Source organism: Danio rerio, chromosome 4 (assembly GCF_052040795.2).
Source record: "Danio rerio strain M-AB ecotype USA chromosome 4, GRCz13ab, whole genome shotgun sequence".
In the NCBI taxonomy this organism is placed as follows: domain Eukaryota; kingdom Metazoa; phylum Chordata; class Actinopteri; order Cypriniformes; family Danionidae; genus Danio; species Danio rerio.
Window position 1 is genome coordinate 56,711,219 of NC_141024.2, and position 11,282 is coordinate 56,722,500.

The 11,282-nt window shown below is 37.3% G+C and overlaps 2 protein-coding genes and 1 long non-coding RNA gene across 3 annotated transcripts in view; 2 read left to right on the forward strand and 1 right to left on the reverse strand.

The window, feature by feature from the left end:
• LOC796311 (zinc finger MYM-type protein 1) overlaps positions 1-11,282 on the forward strand; it is an 854,498-nt gene that overhangs the window by 618,650 nt on the left and 224,566 nt on the right. The window lies entirely within an intron of this gene.
• LOC148682203 (uncharacterized) overlaps positions 1-11,282 on the reverse strand; it is a 429,467-nt gene that overhangs the window by 218,805 nt on the left and 199,380 nt on the right. The gene's annotated exons all lie outside the window — the stretch shown is intronic.
• The window catches only part of zgc:113135, a 1,020,739-nt gene that overhangs the window by 160,186 nt on the left and 849,271 nt on the right, over positions 1-11,282 (forward strand). The gene's annotated exons all lie outside the window — the stretch shown is intronic.

Consider the following 11,282-nt stretch of genomic DNA (forward strand, 5'->3'; position numbering starts at 1 on the left):
TCTCTCAGCAAACTTTCATTAGGGTTCATATAGCAGACCTTTTGAAACAAAGTTCCGCCTTTCTACCACTGTAGGTGACTTCTTACTAAGTCTCTGTGGTGCAATCGGTTAGCGCGTTCGGCTGTTAACTGAAAGGTTGGTGGTTCAAGCCCACCCAGGGCCGAATTAGGCATTTTGCTGCCTTGCAACTGCTAACACGTGCACTGGGCATATATCCAGGGCCACATTCTGTCCAGCGTTACAAGATGAAATCAGGATTTAGCAGAAGATTGTCTCAGGTAGGGAAGGTATTGCTGTAAACGGTGTCTAACTCTTCAAATGGCTCCTCATCAGCTCGGCTAGCTCAGTCGGTAGAGCATGAGCCTCTTAATCTCAGGGTCGTGGGTTAGATCCCCACGTTGGGCATTTCTGTTACCTCTCTCTCTCTCTCAGCAAACTTACATTAGGGTTCATATAGCAGACCTTTTGAAACAAAGTTCCGCCTTTCTACCACTGTAGGTGACTTCTTACTAAGTCTCTGTGGTGCAATCGGTTAGCGCGTTTGGCTGTTAACTGAAACGTTGCTCGTTCAAGCCCACCCAGGAATGAATTAGGCATTTTGCTGCCTTGCAACTACTAACATGTGCACTTGACACAGATCCTGGGCCACATTTTGTCCAGCGTTACAAGATGAAATCAGGATTTAGCAGATGATTGTCACGGGTAGGGAAGGTATTACTGTGACTGGTCTCTAGCTCTTGAAAGAGCTTCATTTCAGCCTGGCTAGCTCAGTCAGTAGAGCATGAGACTTTTAATCTCAGGGTCGTGGGTTCTAGTCCCACGTTGGGCGTTTCGTTACCTTTCTCTCTCTCAGCAAACTTACATTAGGGTTCATATAGCAGACCTTTTGAGACAAAGTTTCGCCTTTCTACCACTGTAGGTGACTTTTCCCTAAGTGTCTGTGGTGCAATAGGTTAGCGTGTTCGGCTGTTAACTGAAAGGTTGGTGGTTCAAGCCCCCCCAGGGATGAATTTTGCATTTTGCTGCCTTGCAACTGCTAACACGTGCACTGGGCATATATCCTGGGCCATATTCTGTCCAGCGTTACAAGATGAAATCAGGATTGAGCAGAATATTGTCACGGGTATGGAAGGTATTACTGTAAACGGTGTCTAACTCTTCAAATGGCTCCTCATCAGCTCGGCTAGCTCAGTCGGTAGAGCATGAGCCTCTTAATCTCAGGGTCGTGGGTTAGATCCCCACATTGGGCATTTCTGTTGCCTCTCTCTCTCAGCAAACTTTCATTAGGGTTCATATAGCAGATCTTTTGAAACAAAGTTCCGCCTTTCTACCACTGTAGGTGACTTCTTACTAAGTCTTTGTGGCGCAATCGGTTAGCGCGTTCGGCTGTTAACTGAAAGGTTGGTGGTTCAAGCCCACCCAGGGACAAATGAGGCATTTTGCTGCCTTGCAACTGCTAACACGTGCACTGGGCATATATCCAGGGCCACATTCTGTCCAGCGTTACAAGATGAAATCAGGATTTAGCCGAAGATTTTCACGGGTAGGGAAGGTATTACTGCAAACGGTGTCTAACTCTTCAAATGGCACCTCATCAGCTAGGCTAGCTCAGTCGGAAGAGCATGAGACTCTTAATCTTAAGGTCGTGGGTTAGATCCCCACGTTGGGCATTTCTGTTGCCTCTCTCTCTCAGCAAACTTTTATAAGAGTTCATAAAGCAGACCTTTTGAAACAAAGTTTCGCCTTTCTACCACAGCTAACACTTGCACTGGACATAGATCCTGGGCCTCATTCTGTCCAGCGTTTCAAGATGAAATCAGGATTTAGCAGAAGATTGTCACGGGTAGGGAAGGTATTACTGTAAACGGTGTCTTTCTCTTCAAATGGCGCCTTATCAGCTAGGCTAGCTCAGTCGGAAGAGCATGAGACTCTTAATCTTAAGGTCGTGGGTTAGATCCCCACGTTGGGCATTTCTGTTGCCTCTCTCTAACAGCAAACCTTCATAAGGGTTCATATAGCAGACCTTTTGAGACAAAGTTCCGCCTTTCTACCACTGTAGGTGACCTTTTACTAAGTCTCTGTGGTGCAATCGGTTAGCGCGTTAGGCTGTTAACAGAAAGGTTGGTTGTTCAAGCCCACCCAGGCACAAATTAGGCATTTTGCTGCCTTGCAACTGCTAACACGTGCACTGGGCATATATCCAGGGCCACATTCTGTCCAGCGTTACAAGATGAAATCAGGATTTAGCAGAAGATTGTCACGAGTAGGGAAGGTATTACTGAAAACGGTGTCTAGCTCTTGAAAGAGCTTCTCATCAGCCCGGCTAGCTCAGTCGCTAGAGCATGAGACTCTTACATTCACATTTACATTTAGTCGTTTAGCAGAAGCTTTTATCCAAAGCGACTTACAAATGAGGACAAGGAAGCAATTTACACAACTATAAGAGCAACAATGAATAAGTGCTATAGGCAAGTTTCAGGTCTGTAAAGTCTAAGAAGGAAAGTATTAGTAGTATTAGTATTTTATTTTATTTTATTTTTGTACAGTTAGTGTGATATCCAGAGAGGCAATTGCAGATTAGGAAGTGAAGTGGAGACTTAATAGTTGAGTTTTTAGTCGTTTCTTGAAAATAGCGAGTGACTCTGCTGTTCTGATGCAGTTAGGGTTCATTCCACCAACTGGGCAGATTAAGTGCGATTGTTCGCGAAAGTGATTTCTTCCCTCTTTGGGATGGAACCACGAGGCGACGTTCATTCACAGAACGCAAGTTTCTGGAGGGCACATAGATCTGCAGAAGTGAGTGCAGATAAGAAGGAGCAAGGCCAGAAGTCACTTTGTAGGCAAACATCAGAGCTTTGAATTTGATGCGAGCAGCAACTGGCAGCCAGTGCAAACGGACTAGCAGTGGAGTGATATGTGCTCATTTAGGTTCATTGAAGACCACTCGTGCTGCTGCGTTCTGGAGCAGCTGAAGAGGCTTGATAGAGTTAGCTGGAAGCCCAGCTAGTAAAGAGTTGCAGTAATCCAGTTTGGAGAGATCAAGAGCTTGAACAAGGAGTTGAGCTGCATGTTCAGATAAGAAGGGTCGGATCTTTCTGATGTTACAGAGTGCGAATCTGCACGATCGAGCAGTTCTGTAAATGTGGTCAGAGAAGTTTAGTTGGTCATCAATCGTTACTCCAAGGCTTTTCACCATTTTGGATGCAGTAATGGTTGCCCCATCCATCTGGATTAAAAAGTTATGGTGTAGAGTCGGGTTGGCAGAAACTACAAGCATTTCTGTATTTGCGAGGTTCAGCTGAAGATAATGATCTTTCATCCAGTGTGAAATATCCAACAGGCAGGCTGAGATTGAAGAAGATTTCTATTCTCTCAGTGTGAAGTATTTTCTAAGTGTAAAGCAGTTAATTTTCTCTTCACAAAATGTATGTAGTGTTTGCAGCAAACATGCCATCCTGTGTTAAAAATAAAGTGATATGTCTGTGTAAGATGAGTATGCCTGCACAGGAGCAACACTAGGAGAAGGCTGAGTGACTGATTGTGTAGAATAACTGAATATGTAAAGCACTGATTATATATGTTAAATACTTGAAGGTATGTATGATACCTTGTATGAAGGTATATGTGTCAGAAGTTGGAATGAGTAACATATTATCAAGTTATTATCCTATCATAACAATGTATGTAAACACTTAGTTCCTTTGCATAAGTTGCATCTATGGAGAGAGAACTTTGGTGTCAAAACAGTTGCTGACATAGACCTGTAACATCTCTGTTGACATGAGCTAGTGGGCTGAGAGCCAAGAATAGCAGGACCCCTTAGACTAAAAACCTATTCAAAAATGGTCAAGAGTGAAAAAGAGACTTAGGGGTGTGTCAAATAATCCTGTATAAAAATTGTAACAAACACAGATATTTCAGAAGGTGTCCAGGAGAGACTTCAGAATGCTCTGGGGTCTGCTCTGCTCTTTCTCGGCTTTATTATGGAGAATAAAGTCTATTTTCTGATATTCAAAACCTCTGGTCTAATAATTTCTAATTTATAAGACGTCGAATTTACGACAAATGGCGCCCAACGTGGGGCTGGAAAGAGACGAACGGGTGACACTGGACATGCTGGGGCTTGGAGGAAAAACACAAATATGTGGCCACTGTCAGGGATCTGATCAAGGCAAACAGAAGACACAAATGCAGGTCCTTCACAGTTTATTCAAATATAAGCAAAATAGCAAACTCAGAGGGGAAAAAGGTTCTTCAACAAAAACAGCTCCGGAGAGGAAAATTAGATGTTCAATAGCTTCAGTATGGAGGATTCTCAAAAACTTCCAGAGGGAAAAAACTTAAACGTAAACTCTCCGTAGAGGAAAAAAGTCTTAGAAAACTAAAGTCAGAAAAAAGGGAAAAAAGTAACAAAATTGTCCAAAAAATCCAACAAAAAAAACAAGGAACAAAAACCTCTTCGTAGAGAGGACAGGCTTCTCCCAGAGGGTGTAATAATAGGTACCGCCGGCAGGGGGCGATACCGCTGGGTTGCGTTTCCTGGGCCGCGACACCCGCGAGGAAGAGTGAGCGCTGCGGGGCTGGAGGAGGACGAAAAATGGATAGCTGAAGCGGAGAGAAGAGACAGGCGAGCAGCAGGAATGAAACTAAACAGGAACGGGCCTGGTAGCAGAAAAAGGCAAAATCAAAGATGTAGACCGGGATTCAGAAACAACAGGAAAAAGGCTGACTGGACAGGACCGGGAGATCGAGGGAAACACGAGAAGGGCAAACAACAATCTGACACAGGACAGCGCTAAGGGAAGGAATAAATAGAGGGAGAAATCAAGAAGAACAGGTGAGTGACATTAACTTAATAACGTAATAGCTTAAACAGGAGGATGGGCGTGGAATTAGAGAGTAAACAGAAGGCATGTGGCGGAGGATCAAAACAAAACATGCTAGGGAAAGGCACATAGATAATACAAACAAAACAACAACAACCAGTGGCCCAGATGATCAAACCGAGGACATGACAGGCCACAATAAAAAACGGTAAGCAATTTTAAGCTTATACGTTTGTGTTTTTTCTGCCAAGGACCTGCTTGTAACGGTAAAAAGTCACTTGAACTGTTTCTCCAGCTATAACGAACTACAAGTAAAACTAAAAAAGTAAAAGTAAACATAAAAAAGGAAACAAGGGTTTTGAATACCAGAAGATTGTTATTTTGCATGCAAATGATCTGTGTTTTCCTAAGAGGGCCTTGATGGATAGGATAAACGTTAACTAGTAACTGTTACTCATGTTTGGGAAATTTTTAATAATGAAGAATATGCATAGAGCATTTATAAGTTTTAAGAGGAAGTTCTTAAAGTGTGGTGACAGTTAAGAGATTAAAACAGATTAATAAAGTAGAAAGAAGCGCGCAAAGACCTCGGAGTACCCGTTCTGTTTTAATAATGATAAATATTATTATTCAGGAGGTTGGGGGAAAAAAGGCAAAAACCCTGTAAAATGCTATTTTTACTGAAGAGCAGTAAAGAGAGGAGCAGAAGTAACAGGTCACTCAAGAGGAGTGTAGTATAGTGTATTTATTTAATTGTAAGTATTTGTGTATTTGTCTGTGTTGGACTGAAGATACTGGTATGCAGAAGCTACCACCCTTGCTCTAGAGAGACTAGAATAGAGGTGAGGTTCAGGTTACACAGCGTAAGAGATGAGTTAGGATGAGTGAGAAGTATGATTGTGTTTAGAAGTATGGTTGCAATAAGAGTGAGTTTAAAAGAATTATCATTGTTATATTATAAGATAAAAAGGACTGCATATGTTGTGTGATTTAAGAACAATAAGATAGAGAGTGATGCAGTTTAGGGAAGAGATTTTGATACAGAGGAGGATTAAGCCTTATAAGATTAATTGAGATCATATTGCATTTGAAAGACACAGACTAAAAACAAGAATATACTAGTTAAACATTTTTCTGAATAATCTCTGTGTCTTTGAAGTGTTTTTAAGTATGAACTAGGCTAAGAGGGGACTGAAATTCCTGACATGTTGACAGTCTGGAAGAAGGTCTGGTTCAGGAGTGGTAAGAATCTGTCTATTTTAAGAACAAAAGTTACACAGGACAGATAGAAGCTAAAGAGTAAAGATATATTATAAGGTATTAAATAAATAGTAATATTATAAAGTAATATAAGGTAAATGAAATAAGGAATTACCAATGATAGAATTAGATTTAATAAACAGAGTTGTGTAATAAAAAACGCAACTAGAAGATATATTAATAAATATTAAGAAATAAAAAACTGAAGCATAGAAATTACTATATATGGATATAAATATTTATATTGATCAGGAAATAAATTTCAGTATGAAAAAAATAGATAAGTTAATAATTTGAGTAAATAAAGAATAAGAAGAAAAAACTTTAATGAATATTGATTAATTGAAGAGTTAATGATCAAATGTTTAAGGAAAATAAGTTTAAAGAAAAATGAATTAGGAAAATCTATGAGACAAAAATGCTCATTTTTGAAAGGGAAAAGAAGCATAGGAAAATGGAGAAAAAGGAAGTCCAAACATTGTTTAATGGAATAAAAAGAGAAGATGTTTAAAAATTTATATTAAACAGATAAGATAAAAATTACAAAAAACAGTAACATTTTGAAGAAAACAAGATTTAGCTTTAAAAGATAAAATTATGTTTAAGTGCACTAAAAAATTGTTGTGGCTTAAGTTGACTTGTCATCTGTCTTAAAGTCAGCTACAGGCTGTCATTGTGAGCCAACAGCTATTTGTAGTAAAAGCAGTGAGTTAGATATAAAGCATAGACACTGAGGAGACATTAAAGAACATCATAGTGAGTTCAAAAATGTTGTAGTTAATATTTTATGTACTTAAAAAGTGATTGAGAATTACAAATTGCATTTCTGTTAGAAAAAAATGCTTTAAGTAAACAAATATGTGGAGTTAAATTAGTACTATGAACTCTAAGCTATTGCAGTAAGGATTTTGAACAGTTATATCAGATGTAAGCACCATGTAGTGCTGGTGAATTAAAAACAGAAATGTTAGAGAAATTACATAATGTAAGATTTAATGTAACTAGTGAGGAAGCACTAGAATAAATTAATAAAAATAAGTGAAGCACAATCTGAAGCCAAAAAACAAATTTATTATAAGGACATTTAACAAATAGAAAATTAAGCATATTTACATATGATAAAAATTATTGAGAATTAGAAAAAATAAGTTGTTAAACAGCAAACAAAATAAATAAATTAATGAATTAATAAAAACAAATTGGATAAAAGGAGTCTTTATTTGATGAAGGAAAAAATGGGAAAGAAGAAAAAAAAAGAAAAAAATAAGATTTATTAAGTCATGAGCTAAATTCTATATATATTAATTAAGAGGACATAGGGATGAACTTTGGGGGACTGTAGTCTCGTACCTACCAGACATCTCTAAGTGTACTGGCAAATGGAAAGGTGTGTGAAAAAACACAAAGAGCAAAATGGCTGTGGACACTTGTGACATGAACTTTATGCCCAGGATTTACTGAGGACTGAAAAAGCTACATTTGTTCAGAGACATTCAAAAGAGACACTAACAAGAGACTGATGAACTGATCAAAAAGAAAAAACGCTCCACCAGAACTTTACATCAGCTGAGTCAAAGAAAGAAGCCAGCCCAAAGAGATAGGGGGAAAAACTGTGCCCTGATATGAAGAAATGTCAGGACACCACAGAAGCACCAATCTGTGAGCTAGTTGTCTCAGGTTGCGAGGGGGGATAGTCTGACAGTCCACCTCAAAGTAGCTCCTATAGTCCAAATTAAGTTCAAGCATTACAGAAGGAAAATTAAGAACAAAAGTGTAGCTACCCATTCTTGTATCAAATCAGACTCCTGTCAATTTGAGAGAAATTATTACCATGCAAATATTTAAGTAAGAAAAAGTGTTATAAGGAAATTCTACAGTGAAACTTTAAATGTGTAATGTTGAAATTATAAATTATGATGAATGTTAAATAATTTAGGTTTAAGTTTTAATAGGTTTAATCATAAAGGTCCTTAAACATAGAAGGATAAATTACAATGCAGGAGACTAACTAAAGAAAAAGAAAAAGCTTTTGATAAGGCAATAATATCTAAGCATAATCTTATTGTGAATGACCTAAATCAAGATTGGATATTGAAAACTGGAAAAATTCAAATCTAGAAAAATGATTTATAGTTAAAGGAAAGATTGAAATAACAATTTGAAATAAATTCACAGGACATAAGGTCAAAAAGTAACAGTTCTAAATTACTATAAGAAAAATTGAAAGAGAAAAGTGTTTAAGAAAAAGATAATGTTTTACATGAAAACATATGTGAAGAATAATTAGAAGAAAATATTAAGGAATAATAGTTAAAACAGAGCAAAAAGGAACCTACAAAACATACAGTAAGTTTTAGTCAGCTGATAAAAAAGTGCATCAAAATTGTATGAACAACAATTGAGGGGAATGCCTTAGGAAATAATTGTCAGCCCAAAGAAAATAACTCAAAGACAAAAAAGGAATTAATATATAGATCAGAAAATAAATTAGTAAAGGAAAGAAGTGTCAAATTCCAACTAAATGATTGTCATTACAGGACTGAGATGCAGATGAAATCAGCCAGCATAGTCAGGGTTAAAATTAAATCAGATGTAGATCTGCCCAGAAAGAAAAACACTAGATGCTGAAATAGGTATAAAACTCCATTGAAAAGTGTAAAAATAGGAGCATTAATAGAAACATTTACTGTAATAAACAATCTCTCCTAGACATTTCTATTTAAATTTAAATTTAAGAGTAATAAATTATAAGTAACTAATAATATTTAATTGAAGTTAATTTGATAATTAAAATAAATGGTTAATCAAGACAGATAAAAGAGGCTTAATTTTGATAATATGATTTAAGAGCAATCAATAGGAGAAGATTTTCCAGTTCATATTGTTTGTGGAGATATGTTCTTTTGGATGGTAAATGTATTACTATTAATGTATGTATTATTATTAAGTGCTTAGTTTCTATTGAGTTTATTTTAGGTAACTACCAGAGGAGGGTAGAAACTTGTTTGTACTTGTGCAGCTTGATGACTAGCAAATACTGTATACACCAGAACGCATAAGGGTTATAATAAGGGAGAAGATCTTAGGATGGACACTGTCACAATATGTGGATGATTGAATTATCTACAGCTTCACAAAGATCTAGTTCAATTAAAAGACTTGGCTGGAGACCAGTGCTCCAAACAGTGAGAGATGATGACTGTTTTTGGTGGTGACTGGATAGAGAATTATTCCGTAAACAAGCACAGTTGAGAAACTATGATGAGTAGATGATTAGAGATGGTACCAGAAGCAAATTATGAAGCAGGAACAGTTATTCATTTGTGACGAAAGAAGTACTTCCAAGGATTTGAAACACCAGCAGAAATAAGTTCATAAAAGGTTTGCATTCATAAAGTAATTAAAATCAAAGTTAAAAAGTGATTAATAAATAAAACCATCTAAATGAAAAATTGTGAATAAAGCAAAAGAGAGAGTAATTGTATTATGCTCAATTACCAGAAATGGCTGAAAGAGATGAAGATGATCCATCAAGGCCAACGCTCAATGAAATATGTGAAAATAATAAACTTAATGGGTTTAATGTGTTAACAAGTGCATTGGTGAATGATGGCATGGAAACTGACAGAAACAGGCATCTAACACCGCATTGCATGAACTACTATTGGGTCGACCCTTGCAAGAAACCACATGAAACTTTGCATAAAACCTTGCATATAATCTCACCTATAACCTTGCACATAACCTCTTGGAATGGTTTGTGTAATGTGTAAAGCGATATCTGTGCAGGAAACCAGAAAGGAGTCATGTGAGAGAGCAGTGATACAAGGTCCAATTGGTCCAGCTGATCGAGTCTATCTGTGGATGTTCTGGAAAAAGGAGAGAGCTCAGGAGGAAAGGACCATATCTGGATGAGGGCAAATCCAACAGCTGCCAAAGTGGATGCCATTAATGGGGTACCAATGCCTCAAAGGAGCGAAAGGAAACAACTCCAGCAAGGGAAAGCTGACCGGAAACAGAGGAGCCTGAATATTACAAAGCTCTAAACTACTAAGTGCAACGTGTGGAAGGAGAAGTTAATCAGAACAAAGTAAAGAGTGATTCTGATAATATGCCTGAATACCACATACAGAAGTGCCACAAGTCAAGGGATAATGAATGCACAACTGCAGATTTCAAAACTCAGACTCTTAACCACACATCTCCATCAACATCTATTAAAGTCAAGTGAAGATGCTGATAGCTTAGAAGAAGAGAAACAAGGATGAGCAAAGATCAAGATCAACATTTGATACTTTTTATGTTTGTATATTGAATTTGTTTGCATATTGCTTTTATGGTTCCTATATATAATATCACTTCAGTATATTCTACATGAGTGTGAAAACCAGCAGCTAGCACTGAACCAACTGAATACTTATGCTTAAAACATTGTTGTCTTTGATGTGTTAAGAGAAAAAAACAGAGTACAGTCTTTTACTTCCTTCAAATCAAAAGAGAGGGGAGATGTTCGGCTGGACTTCTGTCAAAGTACAGTGGCATAATCTAGTTAATTCATAACAGATATGTGGCTTATATCAGTCACTAGATAGAGGTAATTAAGAGAACTGGATTATGAAATTGCACTTTGGGTTAAAAGACAATAAAATTAAGACTAAAGTCTTAAGAGGAGGGATTGAAGAAGATTTCTATTCTCTCAGTGTGTAGTATTTTCTAAGTGTAAAGCAGTTAATTTTCTCTTCTCAAAATGTATGTAGTGTTTGCAGCAAACATGCCAGCATGTGTTAAAAATACTGTGTAATATGAGTATGCCTGCACAGAAGCAACACTAGGAGAAGGCTATTACTGAATGGCTGATTGTGTAGAATAACTGAATATGTAAAGCACTGATTATATATGTTAAATACTTGTATGAAGCTATATGTGGCAGAAGTTAGAATGAGTAACATATTATCAAGTTATTATCCTATCATAACAATGTATGTAAACCCTTAGTTCCTTTGCATAAGTTGTATCTATACTTTGCTGACATAGACCTGTAACATCTCTGTTGACATGAGCTGGTGGGCTGAGAGCCAAGAATAGCAGGACCCCTTAGACTAGAAAACCTATTCAAAAATGGTCAAGAGTTAAAAAGAGACACAAAGGGGTGTGTCATAATTACCTGTATAAAGATTATGGGGAACACAGATACTT